Source organism: Panthera tigris, chromosome B4 (genome assembly GCF_018350195.1).
Source record: "Panthera tigris isolate Pti1 chromosome B4, P.tigris_Pti1_mat1.1, whole genome shotgun sequence".
Lineage (NCBI taxonomy): Eukaryota > Metazoa > Chordata > Mammalia > Carnivora > Felidae > Panthera > Panthera tigris.
In genome coordinates this window covers 30,316,072-30,342,599 of record NC_056666.1, presented here as the reverse complement: position 1 = coordinate 30,342,599, position 26,528 = coordinate 30,316,072, and the positions used below count along the sequence as shown (strand labels likewise).

General features: G+C 40.9%; 1 long non-coding RNA gene across 1 annotated transcript; it reads left to right on the top strand.

Annotated features, from left to right (window-relative positions):
- The first annotated feature begins 9,628 nt into the window (after positions 1–9,628).
- Positions 9,629–26,193, top strand: LOC122240578. Its single transcript, XR_006220364.1, has 3 exons — positions 9,629–9,755; positions 14,085–14,161; positions 26,110–26,193. It is a non-coding gene; the product is annotated as an uncharacterized LOC122240578 (long non-coding RNA).
- Positions 26,194–26,528: the final 335 nt, after the last annotated feature.

Here is a 26,528-nt window from a genome sequence, read left to right as displayed (position 1 = left end):
TAATAGCAGGTGGGCAGTTAATTGGGAAATGAAAGCAACCTAACACTAATTTGCAGAAGCGTTCAGATTTCATGAGTAATTGCCATGTAAAAGGTAACTTGGCGGCGGACTCAGTGAAGCTGAACGGCAGACAACGTCTAAATATGGCTATGGCATTTGTGACATATGTTCTTTGCCTAGAGGTGTAGCAAAAGAAAAGGGTTGTTCTTGGATGTAAACTTTGAATCAAAAGACATAGGGCATTTTTCAAGGGGAAGTAAAAGCAAATGAAGCTGCGTGTTTTCAAGGGAGTGAGATACTCTCTCCGATCTGAAGTACCTTTTCTCAACACGGAGCCTGAAGTTGCTATTGCAGTGTTTGGGTGAGTGCAGATACAATTGCCTGAGGCTGACATTCTCTCCCCTAAGCCAAGAGAAGTCCTGTGTGCTGCAATCTTGAGGAAGGAGTCTGCATTTTATGCTTCCTGTAGCATATGCAAGACCTGGGTTACATATGCATGTAACAGGTTCTCAATAAACGAAAAGTTGCTGACGGAAATACAGCCATCCTGAAGGGTATGTCCAGTCTGAAACTTTGAGGGGCTTATTGTTCTAACCCAGTACCAGGTCCAGCAATGAAAGGTGAAGAACAAGTTCACTTCGGAATACCCTCTTGTGTACGTCTCTAACCTCCTTACTGTCTACCCTTCTACCCACATGTTAATCCTGGATATTGAAGTGGACTCACCTAAAAATGAAAGTGTGTAATTAATTCATGTTCCTGAGTAAAACCAGAAAACAGAAAGAGCTTTACGAGATTTTGGGCCAAAGGCTGCGTCCTGTTGCAGGACAGCCTCCCAAATTAACCTGAGGATCTGGGGTTACAGACCAGGGTTGGGAATCCTTTACATGGGATATCTATTTGAATGCAATTTTGGACGAGAAGTCCCATAGCGTTGGGGCCCATATTGTCAGATGGCCCAGAGACCTATTATATATCCATAGACATCTCCCTGAGGGTGAAGAAATAGAAACCATAACTAACTGTGCCCTATAAACAACTGTTGTGTTTGGCTGGCAATACAGCCTCGAATTCTGCCATATGGTGCCAGAGGCTCCTGACCAAGTCATAGCCAAGAGAGGACACAACAGCCTCAGGAAAAGCTTCTCTTTAGTGAGGCAGGGAGGTGGTCACTAAGACCCAGAGAATGTGTGTGCACTTAAGAAATTGACTTTAATGAGAATATTTAAGGCATATGGGAAAGCATTTGGAAGAATCACAATTTTAATGCTGGCTCCCAAGTCCCTAAGAAACAATTCAAAAAAGGTCCCTTTACCATTTGTGAATTGTGAAATAAACACATCTCCAGGGGGGTGCGTGGGTGTGTGTATATATTAATATTCCAGGGGTGTGGGCAATATTGACACCGGCGATTTTTTAAGTATTTGCAATTCCTACCCGACTCTGACTCATCTGAAATTGGCGTGCTGTAAATCCTTCAAGGCTGCCAGATTCCTTTTGAAAGGAAATGTTTCTTCCCATTACCTTTCAAAGTCAGTTCTCCAGGGTTTAGCCAAGTGCTGTATTTCAATGTGTTGATATCACCAAAGGAGAGGAAGAGGAAGTTTTCTTCTCTGATTGGGGGACAGAGGAGGCCAGAAGAGTAACTGCAGCCACATTAGAGAGGAAATGTGCCTGATGACTTAGCTGGAGCTTTTGTCCTCACCATTTACCAACAATTTACTAAATGCCTTAGCTAAACTGCATCTTTTTCTCCTCTCATTGTTCTACGTAACTGAAACAAACCAGCACGGCATTGTCATCTGTGTCAATAATGGTCACAGAATTGCTTTTTCTCCTTCAGCAGCAGTCTGCCTGCAACACATAAAGGAGTGCGGTGATGCACCCAAGCAAATTACCCTCCCAAGCTCATTTAAATAACGTTTTCCCCTCATATATGCAAAATTCAGATGAATATTTACGACATCCAGGAATAGGTAGCACAGGAAGAAAAAAAAAAAAAAGATGACACACGACCAACCCACCCCACCCCTGCAAGTGTAATCATTCTCAAAATGCTCCCCAAACAAATTGTTCTGGCTGCTGTTGCCGGGCAACAGCCCCACTGTAGTATTCTGCCTGGGCCCATGCAAAGTGAAGCCATCTTTTCTGCTCCCAGTCTGCACAATCATAATAACAGCAGAGATGGAGAGCAAGATGTAAGGGGGTTAAAAGTCTGGGTCAAGAGTACAGGTTGCTGTGACCCTAAAATCAATTTCAAGCACTAAGTGTGACATTTTTCTGTGTTCCATCACTTGATGTTAGTCTTCCAATGAACCACCTAATCAGACTTTGGGGACCATGGGACCTTGGGGCTTTAGTAGTGTCAGGTCAATTTCTACCCACCAGTGTACTGTCACCTATGAGACAGACCATTATCTAGGCTGTTAAGAATCTCAAAACTGTGAAGCTCAGAGCCAAGAGAGAGGATGGAGTTGCTGGAGCTCCTGTGCCTTCTGGCAGACCCTGATTATCTCAGCCCACGGCTTAGGCTGGACCCAGTGCGACCAGCCCATGCAGTGGCAACTCCCTAGGAGAAAGCCTGCCCCCAGTCATGGACATTTCTCCTATGGCTTTCTTCCTAAGGCCAAGATGTCATTTTTTTTTTTATTCATCTTCCTTTTCTTCCTTCTCTCTTTTTATAAGTCTACTTATTTTGAGAGTGAGAGAGAGAGTGAGGAGAGGGAGAGAGATTGAGAGAGAGAGAGAGAGAGAGAGAGAGAGAGATCCCAAGCTGACTCCACACTGCCAGCACAGAGCCCAACACAGGGCTCGATCTCACAAACGTTGAGACCATGACCTGAGCCAAGAGCAAGAGTTGGGCGCTTAACTGACTGAGTCACCCAGGCATCCCATTTTTAATTCATCTTTCTAAAAGATGTATAGGTAAAGAAGAAAAATCAGGAAAGGAAGGACTTGGGTCATAGTGTACTCAGACCACACTAGGGCTTGACCTAAAGCCTCGGTGCTTCCAGATATCATTGGATCTATTCTCATATTTCCAGATATTTTTAAGATGGTATGATGGACCTAAGCAAGAGACAACTCAATTTATAATTGTGATTCTACTTACTTATTGGTTATTAATTTCTGATAGAATTAAGGAGTTTGATTCAACAAAACACAATTATTTAGGAAAGCAATTATTTCATAATTGCCTAATCTATGACTGGTCTGGGAAAAATATGGACATTGAACCTAAACAGTACTGCATAAAATTTCCCCCAATCCATCTTTCATGATGAAGCCTCTCTTGCTCAGAACTCTTCAGTGAGTCTCATTCCTCAGAATAATATTTAACCTTCCTATTCAAACTCTTTCCATGTAGCCTTGAGTTAGTTTCTAAGCCTTACTTCCATTCTGTGAAGACTGGGCTCAATCAGACCAGAGGTATAGCCTGATGAGCAGAAACAGCATAGCAAGGGTCGGGACTTCTGAGTTCTGGGCTCAGCTCTCTCCTAATTAGCTGTGTAATTTTGGGCAGGTGCCTTAACTTCTCTGGGTCTCTGTTTCATCCTAAGCACACTGGAGGAGTGGGACCTCGTGATTTCTAAGATGCCACACATTCAGGCTCCCTGCTTTTCCATAGTGTTCTACGCTGTTGACTATACCCTCTCTTTAGATCCTTTCTTCTCTTGGTTTTCATGATATTTCTTCCTCCTAATTTTCTTTCTGTTACTCTGATGTTTCCTTTTTGTCTCTTTGTCACATAATGCTTCCTCTTTTCCACCTTTACTATTGATGGAAGTGTCCCCAGCTCAGTTTCCTGAAGGAGCTCAGCCCTGACGACTACTCTGTGATCTCTCCTCCAACCCCAGAGTGAACATCCTGGTTCGGGCCACTGTCATGTCTCCTGACTAGTTTCCTTCACTTGAGGGAGGCTGCCAACATTTACGTCCTTCCAACTTCCTGGCAGTGTCATTTCTGCAAGATGACATGTCACCAAACCCCCTTCTTTCCACAGTTTTTCTGTCATCATAGCCTACAAGACAGAGTCTCATGTACTTGGCTTGACATACAAGACCCTTTGTGATTGGGACTGTCTCCTTTTCCCCAATCTGTCCCTTGCTCCAGGAAGATGGAAGTACCTTTGTGGTGTGGTTTGCTCTGCCTAAAATAGGCTTACTCTTCGCCTGCTCTGTGCCCCTCTAATGCCCTAGCTCTTCCATCCTATCAGCATTTTCTACATTATTCTGTAATTTTCTGTGCATGTGTGTTTCCCACCATTAAACTGGAAGCTACTTGAGGCTTATGACTGTCCTCGTTATTGCATGCTTAGCTCAATCCTGGCAAGAAGCTGGCATTTATGTAAATATTCATCAAATGAACAAATGAATCCATATGGTTTATTCACTCTCTGCTAAATGGGTCTTGCACTTTTCTTGAATGTCCCCTCCATTTCTCCCGGACTCTGCACATAACATTCAAATGTGAAGACCTACTCCTTTCTTCCTTAATCCTTTCCCAATTATCTTAGCCTAAAGAATAATGCCCACTTTCAGAAAGTATTGTATGTTTTTGATTGCATAGTTAATGTGCCATATTCTTAGCTCTTACTCCCCAGGTAAATTAGTAGAAGCACTTATTCTGTATTGCTCACCATGATTTGCCTAACATTGGTCTTCAGGAATAATTTCTTTTGTATTGATTGCTACTAATAATCCTCTTTTATTAAATACAGATTTGTCTTTTCTATTTAGTGCTATTTTTATCCCATCAGACAGAGGTGAGAAAATTTCAGCCCACCACCTCCTTTATCTTAGTGATAAGAAATATAGCTGGTATGATTTCTTTTTTTTTTTTCCACTAAAAGCCTACTTCCTTTAGTTAGTTTTTAATATTTAAAGAAGTAAAGGAAGATGTCATAATGGCATGATAGAAAATGTTATCATGACAAGCATTTATATTAAAGAAATTCTAGTCTTGTCTATGCTTTCCACAGCACGTCCATTTTAATTAATTTTACAAAAGCAACTCGGATGAATTTTGTTTCTCAGAGCAACAATTATAAAAGATAGGCTCCAAATGCCTTGGAAGGGTTTGGGAAAGCTGATGGTGGCGGTGGTGGGGGGGAGATGTGTTATGAAGATGAACTTGTTGCTTAAGAGCTATTATTATTCATAGTTCTGCTTCAGATGCCTAATATTTTCTTCAGAGGCTTAGGCAAAGATTATTGCTACATTTCTGTGGTCAATGGAAAAGCCCAGTGTGAAACTTGAGACTAGGAATAAATGAATCTTTTTTTCAAAATAAGACTTAAGTTGGGATTAATAACCTACAGTACACTGGAAACGTCACAGAATTTATTGAACCCTCTCTCAGGATACTTTAAGAGCTTCGTGGCAACTTGCAAATACCAAGACAGGAGACTTTCTGGGGGTATTTCTGCACTCCACCTCTGATTCTGACCTAAAAAAAAAAAAGGTAGAGAGTTGTGTAAATGAAAACTTGTTAATCAAATTCCTTCGAGCAGGAACAGAGCCTGATTTGATTTATTTAGCACTTAACTTTATAGAACAAATCTTTAGTCCTTAGCAAAAATTGTAGTCACTGAAAACCAGTGAAAAGAAAATAATTGTTCATCATTTGAAGAATAGTTACTGATCATTTCTTTTAGTGCTTTTAAAATCATGAGCAATGTTCTACATTAAACTCAACTTTTAATTGCATAAGATACAACTGGTCAAATATACTCAGCTGTCAATCTCAAAATTCCTTTCTGTCCTCCAACTTCTTAGGTTAAGAAAGTTTACTAGCAGAGTTCAAAAGTCTTATTGGGAGACTTTACTGAATAGAAGGTACACCAGGAACAGATATGATGTAAGAGCCACACTATATATATTTCTTGGGCTTGTGACATGTACTAACTTGGTTCATGAAAAATGGACCTTGGAACCAAATTTGTCTTATATGAAATATACTAAATTTGCTTCCACTAGGTTTCCACTAGATTTAATAGGTAAAAGTGACAATATCCTCATACTCTTCTCACCTGACAGCACTAGAGAGCTGAGCCCAAAGACTGCAGCCATGGATGAAGACCTCAAGAAGCCAGACCCACAGTAGGCTGCTGTCCCCATGTGCATAACTCCCTGACCCGGACACCAAAATTGGCTAGACCCTCCCATCACTCAGGGCACACCAATGCTTGGTCTGCACCTCTCAAAAGAAAACTAAACATCAGGTCATTTCCCCACATTGCTGGTATGTGGCTCAAGGTGACCTCTCTTGCCTGGAGAGGTGCCAGGTTTGAACATGACTGCCCCATCCAGACGTTGACCAGTTCCAGCCTCGAGGGGGATTTGGAGGTCTGGAGCCATGGCATGGAAGGCCTTGTCAGAGCACCAAGCAGTCCCGTGTTGCCAGAGGAGTTCAGTTGCCTGGTGACAGACATCAGGCCCACTCATCCCTCAAAGTCTACTGACTTTAAAGTTGTAGTCAAGACTTTCCTTATTAAATATCCTTTCATATAGCAAAACCAGCAATATTCTGAGATATCAAACTATAGCATAAAGTTGCCACTGTATCTACCTGTAGAAACAGATGTTACCTCATAAAGCCTCAGACACCCCCACCCCCAAATACCCTTTAATTTAACCTAAATATCTGACCAGCTTCCTCCATCACTGTTACCTTCTCTTGAATATTGGCATGGATCCTGTGTTTCTCCCAGTAAGGGAGCTCTGCTGCTGACTCCCAATTGACTCTGTGCTATGTTATACATGCCACTTGGTCCACTTTGGCTTGCTTTCCTGACTCTGTTGTACTTCAGAAATGTTCCTTCTTATGCCCAACTTTGCATATTGTTTTCTTTCCAGTTTCAACTAACTCAGTTCTGGCCACACCAATTCTTAGAGCCATCTACCTGTACTTCGGAATCAGTTGAGTTTCTTTTGCAAGTAATAGAGACCACTTCTGAGTAGCTCAAGCAAAAGAAGAAATTTGTTGGAAAGATGGTGGGATTTATCACAGAATTCCAGAAAGAACCAGGCAAGTAAAACTTCAGAAGGGAAGAAAGAAGGGCAGCTCTAGTGACTTCAGCGACAAGACAATGTAAATGTCCTCATTAGAGTGTCAGTTTTATTATTGAGCTGCAAGGACTCCTACCCCATTAGAGATTTGATTGAAAATTCTCATTTCCCACAGAGAAGAATCTGACTGGCCCAGTTTGGCTTTGGTCACCCAATTTCCCTATCCTGAATGAAATACTAGTAGTCAGGAGGACAGGGCATATCATAGAAACTTACCCACTTTCTCTGGAGAAGGGTCTGGGCATCAGAGACCTCTTTCTCTAAGAAAGAAGAATGATTGTGAGCTGAGAAGCATAATAAGTTCTTTATATAGCTAGTTCTCAGTCATACTTTATTATTATCTGCTTTTTATAGTATATACTTTTTAAAAAGTATGTCTTTCTTGGGCTGGAATGTTAAGTTCTTCCATGGTGAAATGGGGCTATGTGTCCTTGCTTCTCGTCTTACTCAACTGGTGAGTTTCCAGTAGAGGCCTGATTAGCCAAGCCAGCTAAGACCATGCCAACTCTCAGATGGTAAGTTTAACTTGGCTAACATTCTTTTCCTAAACCTAGTACTTAATAAACACCCAATATACACCAAGGTGCATGAGAGGCATTGAGTATTTAAGATAAATTAGACATGACCGCTGTTCTTAAGACATATAACCTAGTAGGTTTTCTATATGATTTTAACTAACAAATACTTTAAACAAATCATATCAGATCCATCTTAAGGGTTCCCAGAAGCTGGGCAGTTTCTATCTGGTCTATCACATGGATTTTATTTCAGGCAACCATTCGGATAATCACCATAAAGTACAGGTTTCTGATAGATCCTCTTTCCCAGCTTCTACCCTTAAAATAGTGTGTTTGGTTATCATCCACCAAAACTGCCATTTGGAGCTAAAAGAAATATACAAAAAAATGTTATTTTTTTCCTCTATCTAAGATGACATTGGAAAGCCATGTATATTTCTCCACTTTGTTACCCACATTTTCACATTGTGTTCATAGGTGTTATTCTAGAGTTGCTATGCTACTCTGGTACTATGTTAAGTGCTTCTCTATGACCTACTGAGTTTACATGAAAACTGTTACAGTAGAAAGAGGCTCCAGAGTAAGCCACACTCAGGTTTAAAGCCTGGTTTTATAGCTTACGTGCTTCATGGCTTTGGGAAAATTACTTTCTGAGCCTTGGTTTCTTCATCAGCAAAATGGGGTAATAATATCTGCTTGATATAGTTGTCATGGGAAATAAATGAGATCATATATGTGAAAGGGCTTGACACGTAGCAGGCCAATCAACGTACATTTATTTCCTTGCCTCCAGGAAGGTAAAACCATGAGCCTTCTTCTCTGGCCAGCTTCATACTGTGTCTGCTCTCTTTTGTCTCCTATCCTGTGATAACCAGCAGTCCAGGAGGGGGGCAGGGTGGGCTCCTATTACTCCTGAGATCACTGGCTCGATGCTCTCCAGTGACTTCTGAGGGTGTATGGCCAGGGGTAGTCATACTCTCAGTATCCTGAGCATAAGCTAAAGCTACAGAACAATATTCCCACAGCTGCTGGCACAGCTTTGCATATTCTACAGAGTCTTACTCTGCATTTTGTTTCAATATGCAGATAAAGATGCTTAATATAAGGAACTGCCACTGATTTATCAAACAGTGGCTCCTCTAATGGTTTGTATTTCTTTAAACAAGTGGATGAATGAACAAATTTGGCCTTGGGATGCCATTGAGCTCAAAGTTGGTGGCAATCGCAAATGGCTTTAATAAATGAAAGAGATATTTTGGCATAGCCCATTGAGGCAAATGAAAACTAATGCCCTTGCCAGCATCATAGAGTATATTAGATACTTTACTTTAATTGCTCCTTATGAATGGAGGGAATGCAGGAAATGGAATTTTAATTTGTACATCTAAGCTATGCTATTGAAGGCGAAGGTCTTTGTGACCTTATTGATTTGAGAAAAAAACTTTATAGGGCATAGCTGAAATTGGCATAAAAGTTATGTCCCATGGCTGACATTGCTGCTGTTTGATGCTTGCTGTCAAATTGTAGAAAAGCAAGACATGAATCCCTGAGTGACTTTCTGTGTGTGCATTTGCCAACAAATAAGGCTCAGTCTAGCTGGAACCGTGTGGTGTTCAGAAGCAATGGAAACATAGTCTGTTTGTGTTCTGTCCCCCATTGTGAGTTCTAGAGTCGGTGGTAGCTTTAGCTGTTTATACATCTCTTGCTTGATAATCAGACACAGACTATGTGTTCTGTAGACATATTGACATATTCTGTCAAGCCTTGGGGGCCTCCAGCATGAAATAAGAAGAAAGCCCTAGACTGGTATTGGCATTTCATTTTCAGAAAAGCAAGGAGAAGGGAAAAAGAGCATGCTGGGATGGAGTAGCTTCTTTTTTTTTTTTTTAAGGTTTTATTTTTAAGTAATCTCTATACCCAATGTGGGGCTTGAATTTACAACCCTGGGATCAAGCGTCACGTGTTCTACCAATCTATTCAACCAGGTGACCCTGGAATAACTTCTTTACTTCACCTTGTTATCATCCTTCACAGCACTATGCTGACACACCCTCAGATGTAGTGTTTGATGCTAGAACTCTGTCTTCATTTCAACTCGGGGTTCCCATGACTTACTCTACGGATGCATGCAGTTCACTATGTCTTCCAATCTGCAGCTGTGCTACAGGTACGTCTCTGCCTTTGCTCACACAGTTCTCAGACCATCTTGGTTACCCAAAGATAAGCAGTTTGACATGTGTATCAAGCAATCTAATCTCTGTTTTCATCCCTAATTCCCCAAAATGAGTTCATTTCTCACAGTATATAAATAGATATTTGATGTACATCTGACATATCATATGCCTGAGAAGTCTGATACACATACACAGCATATGAGGAGCCACATGGTACGATGAAAAGAGGCATTAGGCAAAAAGAAAAAAAAAAAAACAAAAAGATGTAGGACTTTGCTTCCCACTAATTGTGTGATTTTGCGTAAATAAATGATGTGTCCTTTGTGAACCTCTCCCTTCTCACCATTAAAATCCAGAAACAAAATATTATAAAAATCAAATGAGATCATTATAAAAAGTATTTGCAAGCTATTAAGTAAGACCTGGATAAATGGGAGGCAATATTTTAGTACCTACTTTGACCTGACCACACTGATGGTCATTATAAAAGATGAAGAAATAAAAGACGCAGTACCTGCCTTTGTAGGATTTATAACTTGCACAGGAAGATCACACATATACACGTGTAAGATAATTAGTCATTCATGTCATTATAAACTGATGCATATAATGGAGGCAGATGGTATTCCTCATAATAGTTCAAAACAATTGAAATCTTGTAAACGTTAGGGCACTAGTAAGATGTTATTATTAGTGATGAGCATTATCATCATTTCCCATATCCCATCATATAGATTATTTTAGGCATGATCCTTACCTTTCTTTATGTCCTAGCTTAGGTTCCAGATAAATCTACATTTAGACTGGAATGAAATATCCTTCATTTATTTAGTTCCTTTGTATGTCCTGTTTATTTCCCAACACCTAAAACAATGTCTCAATAAATACCATTGAATGTATGGATAAATCAGTTCCTCAAGCCATGAATAAAGAAGCAGCTTTTCATTTGGGTCCACACAGGTCCTTTGTAATTCTGGAGAAAACAACAAAAATGATGGAAGTAGGACCGGCATACACACACACACACACACTAGCTTGGTCATATGGAGACGTATCAGAGTTGAAGAAGGCAAGTGAGAAGGCTGGAAGGCAGACTTTGAAAAGGTTATCCAGGCAACTCTGTTAATCTCTCAGATCCAGTGGGAACCACTAGTCTAACATATTTAAGAGCTCAACCTCTCTAACATGATGTGCTAACCAAATGGGCACCTTTCATGGACTGTCTCCTGCCTTCTGATTCCTTTTAGCTCCTAGAAGTCTATGCTATTACCAAAGTTGCTTAAGGTTAGTGTGTGAATTTAGGTATGATCGAATAGTCAATTCTTTTAACCTGGACATTGTACTGAAAGAGTAGCTGGAAGTATGTAAAAACAAACTCTTAATCCATTGATGTTTACCTATTGCTGGTAATAATCAGTTCTGATGGAGTTGTTTTCTGTGAAGATAAAGTACTCTAATCAGTTTCAATGTGATACTTAACCCCTCAGGCCAGAGCATATGGTTGTCATTGCGCAGCTGTGCCGGTAGAATAGTTTGGACCATCTGAATGTTCCATTTTTATGTACTTGCTGACCACCCATTATCTGTAAAGGATAATCAGTTTTTTATTTCCTTCTTAGTTTATAAGGAACAAAAGCCACCCTCCGTTCCTTACTGCAAACAGTTTGAGAAAAAGCAAAATGTGAAGACTGAGTGCCTTGCCTTGTCTAATGACGAGTGCCTTGCCCTAGTGCTTGAGCCCCAGTTGTCACCCTCCCCTCACTGTTTTCAAATATTTTTGCAAAAAAGGCATAAAAAAATCAAGATGTTGCATGTGGAATGTAAGGGAACCACAATCTTTAAAGATAAAGGCATTGAAAGATGGTTTACATCCCCAAATGAGAATAGATGCGGTTGGAAATTAAAACAATCTTTTTTATTTTAGATGGAAATACTAGCAGATGTCACCAGAAACATATGGAGCTAGTCACAGACAAATAGAGAGCACTTTTTGTGTGTGGAGTTATAGCCGAGGGAATGCCACCTCCCCTATTGGGGAGGACAACGAGCCAGCATGGGCCAGGATTCCAGGGAGGAGTTTGCAGAGTCCAGCATCTTGCCTCATTGAAACAGTATTAACATTGTGACTCAGTAATTTAAATATTTCTTGTCAGCCAGCTTCAGGACACTATCCATAATTATATTTATTTCACAATAGATTGATTCCAGACATCTTTTTAAACCTGCTCTCCATTGGATGTGTACATTGTTATGTGTTCCCTCTCTCGGTGTGAAACAAAATAGACAAGCAGAAAAAAATGGGATATGGACATGTTGTCCACAAGGCATTTCCCACCCCAGAGATCTCTCGACCCCGTGCTAGCTTGCTAATTTATTGTTACAGCTTGTCTGTCAAACCAGGAAGACATTATTCGACAGTCTAGATATTTTTCTAACGCAGTATTTTTATACGTTTTCCTGATTTTGAAAAATATGACCACTGGTATTCTGGTAGAGGAATTTTTTTTCCTTGAAAATGGCAGTAATATAGTAAATGTTCTATGCCCATGTGCCACATGGAATAATGTTATTACAAGATATAGAGAAGGCAATCACAAACCATCTTTCCTTAAGTGATATTTATCCTTCCCAAATAGTTCAGTGGGGGGCCGTGACAGGAATAAAATACTTTCTGTATACAAAAGTATTGTTTCTAAGGATGAAAAAGCCCTGAAATCCTGACTGACATTCAAGTTCAAGGTGCTGTGAATATGTGGAAAAATGGGATTTTACACAGTGACAACACCAATAAGCATCCTAAAAGGCATGCTTGCTATGAAAGAGTTCCAGCCCAGATTGTGGCTAAAATGTTATCCATGTGGCAGAGCGTATTTGTGAATGAAGTGCCTTTCAATGAGCAGAAATCAATTTTAACAGCTCATTTATTGATGAAACCAAGTCTAGTCTCAGCAGTTAGAGTGCTTTCTTGGAACAGGGACTAGAGGATTCATCTGTCTCACCTTAACGGATGAAAGAAAAGCTTCTCATAAAAAATGTTTATGACTCCTGTGCTACTGGAGCTTAGATGAGCTAATATTTGATAATTAGTTAACAGAGGATTTGGGAAACTTAGAATTTCTACTCACACTTCCCACGCCTGTTGCGTTCAGTGGCATTACGATTATTCAAATATGCCTAAAATTGAATCCTGTAGTGGCTGGATTGTGAATTCATTTAACATCTTAACTCCATTAAGTTTCTTTAACTCTACCTTTTGCTTTAGCTGCACTGGTTTATTTACCATGCCAACCTTGTGCCTGGCATTTCCCCACCTAAAGGCTGAACTCACACACAGCCCAGGTGACTGGAACCCCCTGGAGGCGCACCATGCACAATAGGATGCGGTGACCTATTTATAGGAGTCATCCCTCCTTTCTGGTGCCAGACCTGCTCTCCAACCTTCTCCACTGAAGTTTGTGCTCATCTTTCTGACTTCATCTCTTTTGTGAAACTTGTCCTAACAAAACTAGCCAGAACTCCTGTCTAGATTCTATGGTTACCTCAGTCCCTACTTTGGCACAGACCATGTTCTGTTAATTGTTTACATATGTCTTTTGACAGTCATAGATGGATCAGAAGCATCAAGGCAGAGTCAGAATACCCTTTTAGCTTCCCAGTAGTGCACAAGGTTTCTCCCTTTTAGTTATTGGCACCAAGCCAATAATCTAGACACCATTCTTGATTGTTCTCTCTTTGTACCTATTTGTACCCAATGAGTAAATCCAGGGAGTTTTGTGACCAAAATATATATCTAGTCTTACCTCTTCCCACCATCTCACTGCCTATTATGTTCCTAGACCAAGTCACTATTCTCTCTCACCTAGACAGCTGCCATATTCCCCTAACTGGCTTCCTGCTGTTGTTCATTTCCCTCGATGATCCACCCTCCACATAACATATATCCTCTCCTTCTACTCCTGTTTAAAACACCCCAATAGCTTTTATTTACAATTAGAATAAAAATTTAAAAATTCACAGTCTATATTTGACATTTTTTAGCTACCTAGACTCTGAATCCCCTTTCTACTTGGGTGAGAAGACATCACTGTATGAATCTCACTGAGAGATGGGACTATGCCTCTTCCAGTGAGTTAACTTGAGCCTCAGTAGTGGCTTAGCTGCTTTCTCCACATTAGATGACTAAACCCACATTCAACTATGTTAAATGAGGTGGGGAGGGGATATACTTGGGTAAAATAAAAAGTAAGGAACGCAAATTCTTTAGAATTAGAAAAGGTGGAGTGAATTTATTATTGTAACATGTCCTATTTTTCCCCCTTAAGAAGGCCTAGAAGATGTTGTTCATGAAGACTTTGAAAAATACATTGGTGAAAAACTACCATCATCTTTGAAAAAACATGTGAGTGCCTGTTTTCTGTGAGTCCTACAGAGAGTACCTCATTTCAGTGTGGCCAGAAAGATGCTGGGTGACTGAAATTAAGCAATAGTGAATAACAGCTAGAGGCAGAGTGGGAAAGGTAGCCCTGATAGGCTGCACATTCTTCCTAGTAAACAGAGTGGTTTGACCAACAGGGATATGGAATAGTAGTTAATTGATGATGGATCTTAAGGGTGATAGAGATGGGCATTCCTTTAAGGTCCTACTTTATATTAAAGACCCTATTTATATTAAATAGAAAACAGAACTCTAGGTCTCATGAAGAAAGCCCCGAATTGAGCCCACTAAGAGAGTGAAAATCCTTTCTCCTATTCCCAGAGCTGTGCTAGTGCTAGATACCCTTAAGTAAAGGGAAAAGACAGAATCCTTGAGGATCGTGCAATGAAATCACAAGTAGGGACAATGGAACCTCCTTCTGGCTTTTGTCAGAGAAACATGGAGATATTAATCAGGGTAACTGTATATTGAAGTAGAGGAACTATCCAACCATGCTAAGGGTCATTAGATCTTGCACTGAACTAACATTAATTTCTGGAGCCCAAAATAACACTGCAGTCTACCAAGCAAAGTAAAGAATTGTAGGAGGTCAGTAATTCAGCCAACAGATATTTATTGAACATCTACTATGTGGTAAGCACTGTTTTATGTAGGAAATACAATAGTGAGCAAGATAGAGTCCTCAGGAAGCTTATATTATAGTGGAGGAAAGAGGTAATAAATAAATAAGTTGATTTCTGGAATTGATAGATGCTCTGAAAAGGATAAAAGATGGGGGGTGCCTGGGTAGCTTAGTCGGCTGAGCATCTGACTTCAGCTCAGGTCATGATCTCACAGTTCATGAGTTCAAGCCCTGTGTTGGGCCTTGTGTTGACAGCTCAGAGCCTGGAGCCTGCTTCAGATTCTGTGTCTCCCTCTCTCTCTCTCTGCCCCTCCCCTGCTCGCACTCTGTCTCTCTCTCCCAAAAATGAATAAACATTAAAAAAATTTTTTTAAAGGATAAAAGATGGAAGATACTAAACAGTGACTTGGGGATAGTTGTTGAGGAGTGATATTTAAATTGTATCCTGAATTGTGAGGAACACACAGTAATGGAAGAGAGTTCCAAACAAAGAAAAGAGATGATCAAGAATCCTGAAATGGAACAAGTATGTCAGAGCCTCCAGGGAGAGAAATAAGATTAGTGTAGACTGCAATAGATTGAAGATGGGGCAGAATGGAAAGAGGTCATGTGAGAGGATTCAGTGGATCCTCCTTCATGAGAAGAGCCAGAAGATACTTGTAGGCTATGCTGTGTTTGGATTTTATCACATAGTCTATATTTGACAGCCATTGAAGAATGTGAAGTGGAAAGCCATTTGAAAACTTTAGGCATTGGAGTGATGTGATTTGATTTATGCTTAGAAAAATTACCCTCGACCCTGGGAGGTAGAATGTGGACTGTAGACAGACAAGGGTGGAAATGGTGAAAATTACTTAGAAGTCTGTTACATTAATCAAAGGAAAAATGACAGTGGTATAGACAAATGTAGCAGTAATGACTGTCTAATGAGATCAGATTTGGGGTACATTTGTAGGGAGAACTTATGGATACATTGAATGTGGAGATGGGAGTGGAATAAAAAATAATATCAAGACTTTTAGTTTGAGAGCTAGATAGATGGTAGAAACAATTGCTTGGGAAAGACCAACTTTGCCTAGTGGGGGAAATTAACCAACTAATCTATTTTATTAGTTTAAGATGCTTATTAACATCCAAATGGGACTCTATAGTAGGAAAATATATGAGGTCAGGGAAGAAGTTTAAGCATATATGTTTATGTGTGAATGTATGTATATAGACACACACACACATATATATGTATATATATGCATATATATGTATATGTATGTATGTATATGTGTGTATATATATGTATATGTCTATGTGTATATAGACACACACACACACACACACATATATATATATATATATACATACATATATATGTATATTATTTAGTGCCATGGGTTGAGTAAAGTCACTTAAGGAGAAACTATATATTGAAAAGAGAAGAGAGATAAGCGCCAAAAAGGTGCTAAAACTCTCTACACGTTGACAATTAGAGGAAAAAAAAGGGATAAAAATGTTTTCTTTACGGGCACAAATAATTGCACCTCCGGCACATAATATATATCATGAAGTTAAGGAATATTTTTGCTCAGTCTCATTAAACAAAGAACACCAGAATTCATTTGCTTTCATCTGGCAGAGATTATAATACATCTTCACAAATTTGCCTCAGAGTTTAACTCTTTAACTCTCTGGTCCAAAAACATACTGATCCTACACAGTATCATGCTGGTCTATTAATTTATTTTGCTGCTGGGACATAGAGAACTGAAAGTAGCAGATTTAGATGCATCATTAAGATACAGTAAAACCTTGGTTTGTAAGCATAATTCTTTCTGGAATCATGCTAGTAATACAAAGCACTCTTATTTCAAAGTGACTTTCAAGAGCCATTGGCTCAGTTTTGATCATGTGACGTTCAGCATCATGTACTATTTGTATGGCAAGACATTGCTCATTTATCAAGTTAAAATTTATTAGAAATGTTTGTTCATCTTGCAGAACACTCGCAGAACAAGTTACTCGCAACCCAAGGTTTTACCATACATGCAAACCCGAGGATCTAAGACAAATCCCATGAAAATATCGGTACAACCAACTTGGTGACATTTTGGGGACTGCTGACTTTCAGATGCTCTTGACCAAGCAGTGTACCCTGTGCTTCTTATCACTAAGAGGGGGCCACTTTGTAATACAGACGCTGTGTGTACCACGCTTATCTGTTTACAAGGTGAACTAAAAGACCTGGGTGGAAGCTACAGCAAGAGGTTGATCTCTGATCAACTGCCGCTAGGGTACAAGGGGACAAGCAGTTTAACTACTTAGCCTTCATGGCCCAGCACAACTCTGGTGTTTTAAGTGTCTTGGAAAATAGGAAGACTATACGAAACACTGACAACACCTAATGGGAAATCACTAGAGTTTGGGAGCAAAGCCATGCCTTCTTTAGAAAATATTATTCACCTTTTGAAAAATAAAGCTTTTTTATACTAAGCTTTGGATCACAAACACCAAATGACCATGTTGCCGAGGATGGAGTAAGGATTTTCTGATCCCATTGCCAAAAAATCAGTCGTGCCCAGCATATCTTCATCACATGAAAATACAGGCTTTGAAATAAGGACGAAGCAGCTGTGAAAGCACAAGTCAGTTACATAAGCATGCAGCTCACATTCCTAGTGTAGGTACTCCTACCTCACTGCCACGCCCTCTGTAATCTGCCTTACGACCTCATACGAGGCCCCTAGGTAAACGGCTATAAAGGGGTAATTTTTTGGCCTGGTTTCCAGATGGCTACACTAAGTGTGGGTGTGCAAGTCTCACTGGAGCTGGGCTGCTGTGTTATTACAGCTGCATTTATCACAGGTGGTCCTGTGGGCGAACAGAAAAAGGACAGCTTTCTAGCACTGATACCTGAATAAAAAATCTCACAACTGTACTGTCAGAAAAGAGAGGGAGCCTGAGGTAAGAATCTGTATCTACTTATGCTCACTGGTTGGGTAAGGGTGCGGTTCTATTGTTGGCTAACTTTGAAGGGAAACTATTAGAGGACTAGTGAGGGTGAAGTTTGGACAGCAGCGTGAGGACGGGTCTCATGCAGTAGGTCCAGGGTGAGATATTCACTTCTCACATGAATGCTCACGAACAGGATTCCATGGAGACACCTGGGTGGCTCAGTTGATTAAATGTCTGACTCTTGATTTCAGCTCAGTTTATGATCTTCAGGGTCGTCAAATCGAGCCCTGCGTTCGTTGGGCTCTGTGTTGAGCATGGAGCTTGCGTGGAGACTCTCTCTCCCTCTCCCTCTGCTGCCCCTGCCCCACTCACTCTCTCCTGCTCTTTCTCTGCCCCTCCCCTGCTCGTGCTCTCATTTCTCTCAAAAATAAATAAATAAGCATTTTTAAAAAATGATTCCACAATGGAAATACGTGTCAGTTGTTGGGTGTCATGAGGAGTATCCTTGTGGTTATTAGTTAATTGCCCAGCTATTTCAGGCTCCTCCATGGGTTTGTGACCAAAGTGAGCATGGTGGTGGCGATGGAGGCAGAGCATAACTTCATCAACTTGGACTTTTGTGAGTAAAGTTTATCTGGATACTGCCATCCCTAAGAGCTTAATTAACATTAGTACACAATCTTGAATCCCTGATATAGTATTATGTCCCTGGGGTGTGGGCGTAGGCAGACAGTTGTAATCTGGTGGCAGGTTTTCCATCTCGGAGAACAAAGTGTCATCATGGTCTAGTGAGCAGCATTACTTTTGATCCAGGAAGTTACTTATAGACAAAAAGAAGAAAAAAGAAAAAGAAAAAAGAAAAAAAGCCTGATGTTCCTTGGAGTTACCAGTTCTACCATGTACCTTAATCACCTGCAGGCACCTGACTTTATAGAATAACAAGATGCCTATAAACTTAAATTTCATCTCCTTAGCAACACTTTTCCTGGCCACTCAAGCAACTATCCTATTATGATGCTTTCTCTTTGTCCTACCATGTATCTCTATCCAACTTTTGTTTTAATTTATTTTAAAAGAAATCTAATTTAAAAGAAGTCAGTTTCCCCATTAGAACATAAACCAGATGAAACTGAACCACTCCTTCATCACCGTATCTATAACACCTAGACCAGTCCTAGGAGCAAAGTAAATATTTAATAAATATTTGTTTAATGAGTAAATGAATAAATTATTAATTGGAATGGATAGTTAGGGCCCAGTACAGATTTGATTAACTACTGGAAACTTAGGGCCCAAATCACTTAACAAATGAGTAAGAATGCAATCTCCTTTGTGATAAGCTGATTTGATTCCTGGTCAGGAAACATAATCATTTTAATACCTGGGAAGAAATTTAAAAATAAATCAAATCTGCATTCATTCTGTTAGAGCCCATTTCTTGCAGAATACTATACTAGTTAATAGGGAATGTATTGATGAATGTAACATGACTCTGTGCTGAAGGAATTTATAATTGAGAAGAGAAACAGAAAATAATAAACGACAGAAGTAAGACACTTGAGGAATTGTGTGTGTGTGTGTGTGTGTGTGTGTGTGTGCGTGTTCTCACACGCGCAAAAATGAAGTAGCCATTTATTCAGATGAGATGGAGAAATCAGAAGGGTTTTGTGCAAAAGGCAGTGTATGAGGTAGGCCTTGAAAAATGAGCAAGATTTCAACATGCAAACCTGGAGGAAGAGATGGAGCGGAGGCCAGGCATTGGGTACTGTGCTGAGGGAATGGGGGCCAGAAAGCATGGAGAGATCAGTCGGAGGTTTTGGCGAGATCATTTAAGACTTTTGATGTCACACTCAGGTGGTTGACTTCATTTTGTAGGCATTGGGAAGAGAACGGCAAAAATTTGTGAGAAAGGGCCTAACATTATCAGATCTGTGTTTTAGGCTACATAGTGATAGATTCATGAGGGAAGAGTTTGGAGACAAAGAAACCAATTAAGAGATTAATCTGATAGTCTAGGGGTGAAATTAGACCAATGGACTTGAAATAGGCCCATGCCAGAGGGAATAAAGTGCAGGTGATGGATGCATAGATATTAAGAGAGAATTTATAACAGGATTTGACCATGTATTATATGTTGATGGATTGAGAGAATGCATCCTATAAAATAACTCTTGTAGTTTCAGTCTGGGTGATTTGCAGGACAGAGGTGATGTTAAGCGATGGGAAAGCAGAAGAAAATCTTGGATCTAGTGTGAGATAAACTACATTTGGCTGTTTTGAAGATCAAAATGTTTGAAGGTCAGCAGTGTATCTATCTTTATATGCCAAGCAGGCATGTAAAAATTTGGGATGAAAGCTTAGGATGGAAGTCCAGTCTGGGGATACAGTTTTACAGTGATATTTAAATACTGTAATGAAGTTAAAGAGAGGAGGATGTCAACAATTAACAGGTTTTAGGAAAGTAGATGAAGAGAATGAACAGGTTTGCCCTGACCAAAATGGCAAAGCAAAAATCCATGTCATTGATGTTCCTGGTTTTGCTTTTCTATTTTTCCCCCTGTGGTTCTTCCTCTTTCCTTATCCAGTTTCATTTGTAGCTGTCTTATCTTTCTTATGGGGAGAGAAAAAAACAACACACCGACTTGAGCTGACAACTTTGTTGATGGCAGCTTCCTACTCAAAATCCATTATTGATTCATGATTGTCTATGCACCAAAGTCCTGACTCTCTCTGTTTCATTCGGGTTTCTCCCAGATGGCCACCATCTCACCTCCTGTCCCACACATAACGTCTCTTCCATTTACATGTCCTTGTGCTCCATGCAGAGTTTCCTACTTTGTTTCAAGTGCTCCCTGGTCCTGGTATCCTCTTCCCTTTCTTGTCCAGCCATTGGCGTAAAGTTTTGAAGCCTTCCCAGCTTCTTTTCACTCAAAACTCCCTCTCCTGATGGACTCTTCTAGAATCTTGTGTGTACTCCTATCATAGCGTTTGATCCAGCATTCTCTGCTGTTTATATGCCTCTGACCCTCAATAGTGATAGTTTCAGAGGACTGATACTTATTCCCCTTTGTACTTTTACTGGCTTTCTTGAGATGCTGAGCCCAGCAGTGATTACCTGGATGTTTCTGAAATGAGAGAGAAAAAGAACAGTAGTTGCAGCAAGGCCCATTCTGGCCATGTGTTATTTTTTTCTTAGCCTGAATGATCTGATACGAGGATAGGAAACATCACTGAATCCCATAAACAGGTGTAAAGGTCTCTGATATTGCTTCATTCTTTTGGCCAGTTGCTTTCAGAAAAAAATCCAAAAGAAGGAATGAAAGAAACCCACATAATATATTAGGGTCTGGGACTGGAGGGAACTTCATTATTTTTAATGTCTTTGTAAAAGATCTTTTTTTCTCCCTACATTTACCAGGCTAATCCCAATAATGTCTTTTAAACAATTAATTCTAGTTTCAAAAGCATTCTGCTCTGCAGTTTGTCCAGAATTAAGTGACCATTAGAAGGCATTAGCTTAGAAATGGGTGCCCTAATTACTTCTGAAAGTTAGCAATAAAAGAAGGGGGAAAAAAAGTCTGAATTTCAGAGACATCAGCATCCTTGCAATCCTGGCTGCCTTTTGTATACCTTTCTGTCTTCAAATCATGCAAGCTGCCAGTCAGAAGAGAGCACTAGGGGGTTTTGATACCTGCCGATTCAATTTTGTATTAGGCAAAGATTATTTAATCTTGCCCCAACTCTGGGAAAAAAAGAGGATGAAAAGACATTAAAATGTGGACAGTTTAGACTAACGCTAGGGAATGCCATGAAACGTGAAGGTGCAGACGAGCTACAAGAGGTGCACGCCTGCTCTGTGAAGCCGTGGAGTTTTGTTACTACTTAAAAAGGGTACTGTGAGGGGTGCCTGGTTGGCTCAGTCGGTTGGGCATTTGACTTTGGCTCAGCTCATGATCTCACTGTTCGTGAGTTCGAGCCCTGCGTTGGGCTCTGTGCTGACAGCTCAGAGCCTGGAGACTACTTCGGATTCTGTATCTCCCTCTCTCTGCCCCTTCCCTACTCATACTGTCTCTCTCTGTCTCAAAAATAAACATTAAAAAAAAAAAAAAAGCGTACTGTGGGCACAGTACTCCTGTGTAGTTAAGCGTGTTTTTCAGCCATGTCGGTTTGCTGAGTCCAGACTGCGCAGCTGTTTGTGCAGGCCTGGCGGATATTCTGTTCCTAAGTCTAGGTGCAACTGCCTAATTTTCTAACATTGTCTTTCAAGGTGGAGGTAGTTTTTGCCATTAACCCTGCTCAGGGGAGAAGATGTGCTCGGCTGTGCTTGCATGGCTGATGAAACGGATTTCTCTCAATGGAATAGCTCCATGCATCTTATGTGTAACCTATTTGCACATGTTAGATGGAAGTGTTGGCAAGGGCTCTCAGCCCTAATGTCTACTTTATAGGCAATTACTTACAGCTTCCATGTCCGCTTGTGGAAACGCAGGTGTTCTGAAAAAGGGTTCTTGCACCGTGGGGGTGGAAGCTTCTCGTATTTACTGCTTCCCCCTTCCCCTCTATGGAGTAGAAGATCTTGGTTGTTGTAACCCCTTAGGGGAATAGTACGAGGTTTTGAATGCGCTTGGGGGTAGGGCAGGGCTTGGGCTCATTTAGACTGCTTTGTGACAATTTTGAGGTTGAGGCGCAGAAAGAAGCCAACCAGTCATTTTTCTTTTCCCCTTGGCTTTTGCTCCAAACCAAAGTGACTCTCATTTCTCAGGTTAACATAGATTTTCTGGGAATCCTCACTGATGGGGGGGGGGGAGGCTTTGAGGCCTTCAACCTGAACAGACTTACTGGCCGGCCTGCTCTGGGATGTTCCTCTCTCACTGAGTGGACAGTAGGAAGCAGTCTTGCCAAGTGGGGCTCCACAGTCTCACGCTCCTGCTTGGGGACCCTGGCTATGCCCCTGCCTTGCTGTGGGACATTAGGCACTTTATCTCCCAGTCTCAGTGTGAAGACCAAATGAGATAACATGTCTGAAGGATTTGGCACAGGGCTGAACCCATACTTAACCAATGTCGGCCATGAATAGCCACGATGACAACAACAAAGGAGATTTGTTGTTCAGTTATCTGAAGCTTCGCAAAAGAGAGAGATGTCCAAAGGAGGAAATACAGAAAACCAGCATCATTGTCTCCATGTTGTGATTTTGTTAGGAGCCCAGACTTTCATCAAATGAAAGTATATTAACTTGAGAGCACCAGGGCAGTGGGATGCTCTGCGCCCTACCTGGTGGCCTAATGAAGTCTTTGATGTGGTTTGCCCAGGTTGCATACGAACCTACCTTTAATCATGGGAAGCCAACGACAGACAGTAACGCACCAGGCTCCCTTTCATCTCAAAGTATTCTTATGGCATGATTTTAGAAGTAAATGCCTAGGCATATTATTTTTGCCTTTATATTAAATTAGAAGCAGGTGAAAGGATGCTATTTTGTAGCCTTTGCCACAAGAAGATGAGTTGCCCAGAGAAAAGAAACACACATTCTTCCTCAAAATTTATGTATTTCTCTGAACTCAAGCACTTTATGAATGAACTCAGGGCTAGGAAGCTTAGAAGTTTTGGAAACTGTAGATACTGTACCCTGGAAACTGGGTTTCCACTCCTTCAAGAAAAGTTGTCAAATGCAAGAATGTTATGAATTCATCAGACATTAATCATTTAGCCCCACTGGGGAATTTTCTGTTCCTTGCCTTATCCGTCATTGAAAAAAATTCACAAGACTTACATTATTCCATTTCTTTTACGGTTATAAATAATCAAATACAATTTGCGACTCTGTGGTTTGTAATGCATTCAGATTGACTTAGAACATGATGGAAAAGAACAAGCTTGGTTTGTACTTGAGGTTTGCTAAGGACTGGAATTCCCCAGGTAGTTCTCTCTCATTATGTAGGGCACAGTTATGTTGCAGAGACCTCTCCAGAAGCCCAGGGGAAGGCCTCCTCTCATTAGCCACGTCCCAGTGAGCACCAGTGATGGGAGCATGTGAGGTACCACAGTTCTGCAGGCTGGGAGAAGAATGATCAAGATTTCAAAAATGGAAATCTTTTGAGTCATCTTGGCTAGAGGTTTTTTTTTTTTTTTTATCTCCAAATCCTTCAACGCAAAAAAGAAATAGAGGGTGATAATTCAAAACTGAAGATTGTTGCTGTGAATTGGTAGTGACAACAATATGGTCAAGGTCTGTTTTTCACAGTTCGGTTCACACTTATTTCAGGGCTGGGGGAAAATGTGTTCTTGAAATAAATCTGAACTCATTCAGAGATTGTGAGCATGAGATCTTAATGGAGATTCTTTTCTTTTGAAACTATGAGCTTCGTTCAGGGTCCAGCCTCCCTGCCTGTCTGCCGACGATCCTGCAGCAAACTGGAGGTGGAAGCTTATTCTCTTTGGCTTTTCCCACCTGCCCTGTTGGCTGCAGCACCGGGTTCTAATTAAATCATTGCACATTCAGGCTGTCTCCTTTGGTGACAGAGCCACGCCTAGGGAGATTGCCGAGCCCATGACACAGTTGTATTCCTGATGCCCCATCTCTGGCACATAGACTGCTCTGTTCCTGGCACTCTTCCCCTACAGTGAGCCTATGGGCTTTGTTCATATGGTGTTCATATGAACAGGTAAGTGATCTGAGTTAATCATCTCCTTTCACAAGGACAGCCCTTGTGAAAGCATTAGTAAAATACTAAGAGTATCCCTACATCATGGGCTCTCTCTGGGGTGTAGGTACAGCAGCTAAATCCTTGATATAGCAAATGATATCTACCCTGGTCAAGTTAAAAAGGCCAAGATAAGAACAGCTGTTCTGGTCTGTTGAGTTTGTTCAAGGGGACAAGAGAGAGACTCCTTAGACCTGGATCCTTTATTCAGCTACAACTCTTGAGTTGGCTGATTCCCTTAGCATCTTTGGCCTTGATTGGGCACTTCAGGGTGTCTTGTCCTAGGAGATGTGGAACCAGTAGAGTCCACCTCACAGCCGTCTCCATTGTACATGCAAGATTAATCATACCTATACTGGGGAGCTAATCCTCAGTCATCTTTAGAAATTCTTCCCCTCTATTTAATAAATAAAACAGATGAACATAGGGGAAGGGAAGAAAAAATAAAATAAGAATAGAGAAGGAGGCAAAACCATAAGAGACTCATAAAGACAGAGAACAAACTGAGGGCTGTTGGAGGGTGGGAAATGGGCTAGATGGGCGATGGGTATTAAGGAGGGCACTTGTTGCGATGAGCACTGGGTGTTACACGGAAGTGATGAATCACTAAATTCTACTCCTGAAATCAATACTACACTATATGTTAACTAACTTGCATTTGAATAAATAAAATCTTGGCAAGGAGAAAAAGAATTCCTCCCCACTGCTTTTTCCTCTATCTTCTTCCTCAGTCTGTGCCCTGAGATCTAGCATCGTGAGCATTTAACCCAAACACCCCAGCCCTCACCAGCTTGTGGAGACAAATGAGTAATAGAGATATTGATATTTAAATATTTTTGCTCTTACCCCCATCCAGCCAATCCCTGTGCCATCCCTCTCTCCTGCTGCTCGTCCCTTGAATTCCAGGATAGTCACATATGCAACCAAACAGTTACCGCTCTACACCTGATCTCTTCAGGCACTCTTTATCTATGCCTTCTGGCTATGAACCTGCTTGAAGGAGCCTCTGTGCTGAGGCATGTATACTGGGGGTGCTGATGTTCAAGGATGCCTACATTTCTGATCTATGAAGTACCAGGAGTGATGGGCACTGAGCCCTCCTTCAACTCATGTCTTTAATCCTTCCCTACATAGGACAAAAGCCAACCATAAAGTGGCAGAGGTCATTCTGCCTTGTTCTCAGATAGTCCTGTACAGATCATATAAAATGACATTAACAAAACCCTCCTCTTTCCATCTAAAAGCATTACATCCTCCTACATATTAATTTATGGTAATAGATACTGAAATGGTCACCAGTCCTCCATAGCCAAAATAGCTTCCCAACAGGGGCTTGGCTAGGATACTGTGTTACAGGTAACTTCCCACTGTGCAGGGCAGAGATCTTCTGCCTTAAAAAGACTTGAACAGATTCAACAACCCTGATCTTCTCTCTGGGTGTTATTAATCGAATTGGGTTCCCTACAAATCATATGCTGAAGCCCTAACCTCTAATGTGAGTGTATTTGAAGACAGGGTGATCAATAAACTAATTAAGGCCAAATAAGATCTTAGAATGGGACTTTAAGCTGATAGGACAAGTGTTCCTATAAGAGGTAGAGACATCAGAGAACTCTCTTTCTCTCCTTGTTCCGACCCAGATGAAAGCCACCTGAGGACACACCAAGAAGGCAGCCATCGACAAGCCAAGAGGAGAGGACTCACCAGACACCAATAGTGCTGGCAACCTTGATCTTGGACTTCCACCTTGTGGGAGAGTAAGTTTGTGTTGTTTAAGCTGCCCAGTCTTAGGTGTCTTCCCGCAGCCTGAGCTGACTGATACAGGTTCGATCCTTAGTTGTTTGTGTGTGACACAAAGGTAGGCGGATGGGGCAGAGCTTGGCTCCTTAGTTGCAGGCATGTGTGTTTCCTTACACCACTGTTGTAGCAACAGGAGCAAAGGAACCCTCTGCCCTTATGCAGCAGTTTGTCTCTTTCAAGTGGCTTTTGTGCATGATATTTTACTGGGTTCTTATAGTACTTTCATGACCCTTTGCAGGAGTCAGAGCATTTTATTGCC